This window comes from Wasmannia auropunctata, unplaced genomic scaffold (assembly GCF_000956235.1).
Source record: "Wasmannia auropunctata unplaced genomic scaffold, wasmannia.A_1.0 LD336076.1, whole genome shotgun sequence".
NCBI classification, from domain to species: domain Eukaryota; kingdom Metazoa; phylum Arthropoda; class Insecta; order Hymenoptera; family Formicidae; genus Wasmannia; species Wasmannia auropunctata.
Genome location: NW_012026814.1, coordinates 7221224 through 7227223, shown reverse-complemented (window position 1 = coordinate 7227223; position 6000 = coordinate 7221224). Strand labels below are relative to the sequence as shown.

The 6000-nt window shown below is 35.6% G+C and overlaps 1 protein-coding gene across 5 annotated transcripts in view; it reads right to left on the bottom strand.

Annotated features, from left to right (window-relative positions):
• Positions 1–6000, bottom strand: part of LOC105449431 (somatostatin receptor type 2-like) — a 69684-nt gene that overhangs the window by 52159 nt on the left and 11525 nt on the right. For 2 of the 5 annotated variants that reach the window (XR_974343.1, XM_011688664.1), the window contains exon 2: positions 3988–4117. The gene's annotated coding sequence lies outside the window, so the exon portion shown is untranslated. Of the gene's footprint in view, positions 1–3987; positions 4118–5353; positions 5478–5632; positions 5982–6000 lie in introns of those variants that run through there. The other 3 variants (XM_011688667.1, XM_011688666.1, XM_011688665.1) reach the window with 3 other exon arrangements.

Sequence of the window (6000 nt, the reverse complement as noted above, 5' to 3'; positions counted from 1 at the left end):
CATACATATACGAAGTTATACGAGAGAGAGAGAGAGAGAGAGAGAGCGGTGTGTATGAACGGATGCGCAGGGACGCAATTTCAGTCACGTACAAACCATTCTATTTTCGTTTCCCGACGGACAATCTTGCGTTTTCTACGAAAAAGAGTTCGGTAAAAATATTCAATGCGATGTGACAAGTGCGAGGTAAATCCACATAATAGAGGGTAGAATTATATAAAAGCGTGTGAGAAAGTATCCTCCAATAGTATTCGCGCGTTACAAAATTCAGCGTTCTCAGCGAGGAAAAGATTCAGCCCGAGCGTTTTGCAATTTATCATACTTATTGCTGACCAAGATTATTCCTACAAAAGAGCGCGCGTCAAGCATTCCGCTTATTTAGAAGCAAAAGTATGCACACGCAAAATTGAACGTTACTCCGAGCAACATTTCAAAGGAATGTCACGGCGATAAAAGAAAGTTCGTACGCAATATCACGAGAAAGCGTTTTGACCGGCAAAATACGTGCGCACATTACCATAAAATGAAAATATCGTCGCCTGAGTTGGACCAAAGGCCATTCGCAGGGTTCAAGCCATTCACAGTTAGTGGTTATACACTTTTAACGTGCCTGGGGGAATGCCGGACTGCAAACTTTCTACATTAACCGAATCTAATGTCGCCACGTTATCTTGGCAACAACAGCCGAAATTACTTGCACCGTGTCGTATTATTAGCTATTTTAAATTTGAGCCACTCTCGGGGTAGGTACTATTGATCGATCGCAGCAACTGTGACTTTATTTAGCATTTGAAACACATACATGTTCCCCTTAACTTGAAAATTTTCTACATACTTCCGTTACTCGAGTGCAGAGAAACGAAGATCTGAAATTATGTGCGATCGGAGACATCGAATATCACACGAGCCTCGACGCGAAGGTGATGCCGCGAAGGGAGGTTGTAAAGTCGGTTTACGATAAAAGCCGCTATATAAAGAGGCAATAGCGAAATTAAAAGATCGAGTATATAATCGGGAATATTCGCAAGTTATATTCCTTGGATAGCTGTCGATGGTGTGGAAACGCGCGGGCAGGTAGAGGCGAGATAAGGCGTTTATCGCCTAGCAACGAGAGAATCTCGGAATCTTCCGAAGCGAGACGCGAGAAACACGCGGCCGAAATGAGCCTGACACGGCCACGCTAATTATAGACGCGCGAACCCGTGGGAATTTCACGCTTCACGCCTTAGCTTCCCTAATGCGCACCACCGGACAAGATTTATGACAATAATTACGATGTTACTGTCTGACGCGGGACACCGTCGATCGATCATAGGTCGCGACACGCGAGACAACTTGATGCATATTTACTTAAGCGCTCTCGAACGAGACGACGTTACGCCTATCAAGTCCGCCGGCTTCCCTCAATCTTAACACGCGTCCCGCGCTAAGCCTGACGACGTGAAAAGGAGAAAAAAAAAAGAGATCGGCGGATTTGCGGGAGATTAAGGATCCCGGGTTATGATATGCGAGCCCGCTCGCAATGAGCTGACAACGCGATATTTTTTAATACTTTTAGCGTATAAATCTCAGTCTACATCTACACAGGGATTTCGCTCTTACATTTTGTTCGCATCGGATTGTCGCAGTAAATTTTTCGTTTCTCTCAAGAAACAACAGAATGTACCTACTTCCAGATAAATTATCTGTTAAAAAAAAAAAAATAAAAAAATAATAAAAATGACAAAAATTGATTTTAAAGAAATAAGCTGCACATTCAGTTCATTAGCGACGTATAATACGCGGGGGTGTACATATATTAAACGATTTATACTCTCGAATAATCCGCTTTAAAGTTTCTTGAATATCTGGTAATCTTTTGCATAATGCATGATTACGTAAAAGCCCTATCGTTTAATCCTCGTAAGACAGTTGCAATACAAATTCGATCTTTATGTAAATAAGTACGTTTTTAAACAATTTTTAAATCATATTCCACGTTGTTACATAATAACAGAAAATAATGAAACAATTTTAAATCTGGTTGGAAAACGCGACTAAAATTTTTACGTGAGCTACTCAGAAATTAAGAGCTACGTAGCCTGCATGCAATTTCGCTTGTGTTCTTTCCACGTGGCGCATTCTAAGACATAATAACTTGAGATATAGTGCATAACTTTATCCATCTTTAGCCATACGTGTTGAAACTGCGAAACAGCTTTATCATAATCCCTTTTTCTATGTGTACATAAGACTGTTGCAGTTGGCGCATCCTCTCAGAAGTTCTTGCATAAAATACGATCTAATGGAATTCGCGCTTTGAGCAATGCGTTATAAATGGCCGCAAAAAGAAGTAGGGCATGCCGGTTAGGATTTTAATATCGTACTTTCGAATTCCACCTGCACGCTCTCATCGTGAACGTGCTATTGCTGTTTGCTTCTCCTCAAACGACACTAAGGAATCCTATAAAAGTAAGATCCTCAATTGTCTACATCGAGCACGACGCTGCGTTAAGGCCAAAACACACTCAAACGCGATCCACTGCTGCGTCCATACTTGAATTTTTTACGCGTAGAGCATGTATTTGCGATATCAAGGTATAATCATAATATTATTCATATTAAAATTATTTTTGTAACAGTTGGAAAATATGAATTTTATAAATCCGTTGAGACTAACGTCGTTTTAATGATGTTATATGTATATTTAATAATATTTAGTGAAATACTGCAGATAATGCAGCAAATAAACAAATAAATCTACTATGTTATATGAAGGATTTAAGAATTATGTTTTAATGAAACGTAATGAAAAGGAATATTTCATATATATATCTTACACATACATCATAATATATATACATATATTATGATGTATGGTGGCTTTAGACTAATAGATTATGTGAAAAAATAGTATATGGAGTTTGTAGAATTAGATTTAGATAGTTTTCGAGAAATTTTTGCATGAAAATTTGTTACAATGTGTGTGCGATATTATTAATATCGATGTGATATCAAAGTAAACATAAATGTATTATTACACATTATATTATATCAATATCACACGCTTATATGCACATCGTCGGTAAAACAGCAACATTATGGAGTTCGGCTGTCGGCTTTAGCGTAACCTTAACAATAAATGTTCACTTGAAAACGAAAACGTTTTTTTGACAAATAAAGACATTATAACGTATTGAGTTATACAAGAAATATATAGTTCACTTTAAGAAAACAACGAGACATTTTTCTTCTGACACAAAAAGGAGCGGCAAGAAAAAATTGTGCAACAAGGGGCTATATGCACGGTTACATATCTCGAGTACAATAGCAAATGACGCAGAAAATGAGAAATGGGAAGAAAAAAAAAGATACACTATGAAGCATTATACATGTTTTGTATAATGCACTAAAAGAAAAAATGAAACCGAGGCAACAAAAAGGAAAGTACGATCACAGCTTCCAAAGAAAGCTCTCCAACAGAAGCAGCTACATTAGCACACGCAAAACGTTATTTAAAAGTTTTTTAAACATTATTTTAACGTCGCGTTTATTATCAGACAGTCATGTGCAGCTCGGTCGGTGATTAAATATTGTAATTATCAAATATTACAAAAAATATGTGTATTAAATACTTTATGTAAAAACTATGCTTTTTTACACCCCGTTTGAATTTGTGAGAAACTGCAACGTGAATAAAGATACTATTTTCTCCTCGTAAAACGAAAATTATACGATTCGCTATCGGTACATCGAAAAATTCAGCTTTTATTTAAAAAGTCGAATGCTTCTTATCCAGAAGATGCGTAAGTGTCGGTCCACAATAAGGATTTTAAGCCCTAAGCAGTAAGAAATAGACCAATCATAGTCGAATATGAGGAGAATAATTGATTGTAATTTGTCAATATATTACAGTGTAAGGCTTAAAAGCCTTATTGTGGACCGACACTAAACTCTTTGCTTCCTCAATGAAAAAGAAAGGAAAAGGTCGAAACCCATACTACTTACGTGGTACGCTTCGCGGTCGCTTTACGGTGGAAGATACAGCTATAACACGTTGGGTGTCTCTATATGCGTTTCGCAAGGATTCTCATCGATTTGGCACAGACAGCGTTTCGTTCCATTCGGATACCTCTTACTGTAATTAATCCCGAAAACATTTTAATTAGTAGAATCACATTTTCTTTTTTTCCCTGTATAATTATTTAATTGTAAGAAAAAAATAGAAGAGTTAAAATTTATTTATAAATAAGTTAGCTTAAATATAAACTCATTTATATACAGAGAAGTAATTTTTTTATATATAAAATATTGTTTTATACGGAAAAAAACAGGAGCAAAACTACTATTAAATAGCGTCATTAATTAAGTATTTATGCATTAACACACGTGACATTTTTATAGAAATGAAGAAGGCAAGAATAAAATTCGTTTTCTGATTTTTTTAAGTTTTCAACTCTTATATTTCTATGTTTATTTGTTAAAATCAATGAAATACAATAAAATATGAAATGTTTGAGAACCGATATTAATCTGAAATTTTTCATCTTTGTCATTTCAATCGCAGATAATGTCTCATATTATTTAAATGGTATTGATTTTATAAAATTGTATAATACAAAACATTCTATTAATACAGTCAGTAATTGCAACTACCAAGCATTTATGTTACTGTATTTGTTCATATTTAATTTCTGCTTCTACACAATGTGTTTGTGAATAATTTATAACAACTAAATACGTAAACAGGAGTGTAATAAAATATTTAATTAACAAAACATGAAACACGCAATAAAACAAAAATAAAATTCAATTTTATATAAAGTGTATACAAATTTTTGAGAATATATGTATGTTTATATAATTCCTTTGAGCAAGTAATATATATATATATATATATATAAATCGCATGTGACGAGAATGTTACTATTTATATTTTTAGTCTCTTTAAAAACTTGTATACAAGACTTCACCAAATTTTCTTGTAAAATTGTGTATCTTTATACAAATAAAATCTTACTGTTTCCAATAATTTAATATGACAGTACGTAATTTATTTTAGTTTTAGTTATTTAATTTTCAAGCAATTGAATGTTTGGTACAATATATATTATTTTGCTTATATATTACACTCTTATCAAATTATCCTAAATGTTGATCTTAAGTTAATATTCCAACGTAATCTTCACATTAATTCTTAGAAATTGATAACATATCTTCAAAAAACTACTCTATATAATAAATACATACAACGAAAATATGTATTATGGTATTCGGGCACTATTAACGCTATGTGTCATTTTGTCTTTATTATTTATTAAACACAAAACAAGAACGAAATGATGTAACAGTGTTGATAGCTTCTTGAACTTACGACCTGATGAAAATAAAATACATGTTCACAATTTTTCATATTTTCTTGCGTGTCGGCGTTTTTCGGCATGATAGCAGCAAGCGATTTCATAACAACGAACTAGAATCGAAAAAACAAAATATCCCTACTTTGAGATGCATTTGAAATTCAGCGGCACAGCGAGAGAGACCGTGAGGTTTCAGTAAAAAAAATTTAAATTTTGAATGGAGCACGTATACGCGGCATTCGAGACACGTTCTCTCCCGCACGCGCGAACCGCACATTTGTTTACTTCTTTACCTCATTTACTTGTTTAGCATCCTACAATGACAGCCTGTATTTCGGATAATTTTCCACTATTTACTCGCCCCTTATCAAATGACAATTCGCCGATGAGGAGAACGACGGTACTGATGAGAGCGCGACGAAACGTTCGGAAGAAGGAGCGACAGGCGATAACCGCGAGAGACACGATCAATGCCACGAGATTGGAAATAGCACGCTACACCTTTCCGCGTTATTCCCTTGCGTGCGGAGAGAAACGCGGACCTGCGAGGTAACAGGCAAGGTAACGAGAGGGAACGACAGGTGAACGCGCACTGTTCGCGGCGGACTCGACCGTGGCCACTTGGGCGTCGCGACGCCGGCGACGACAATGATGGAAGGAG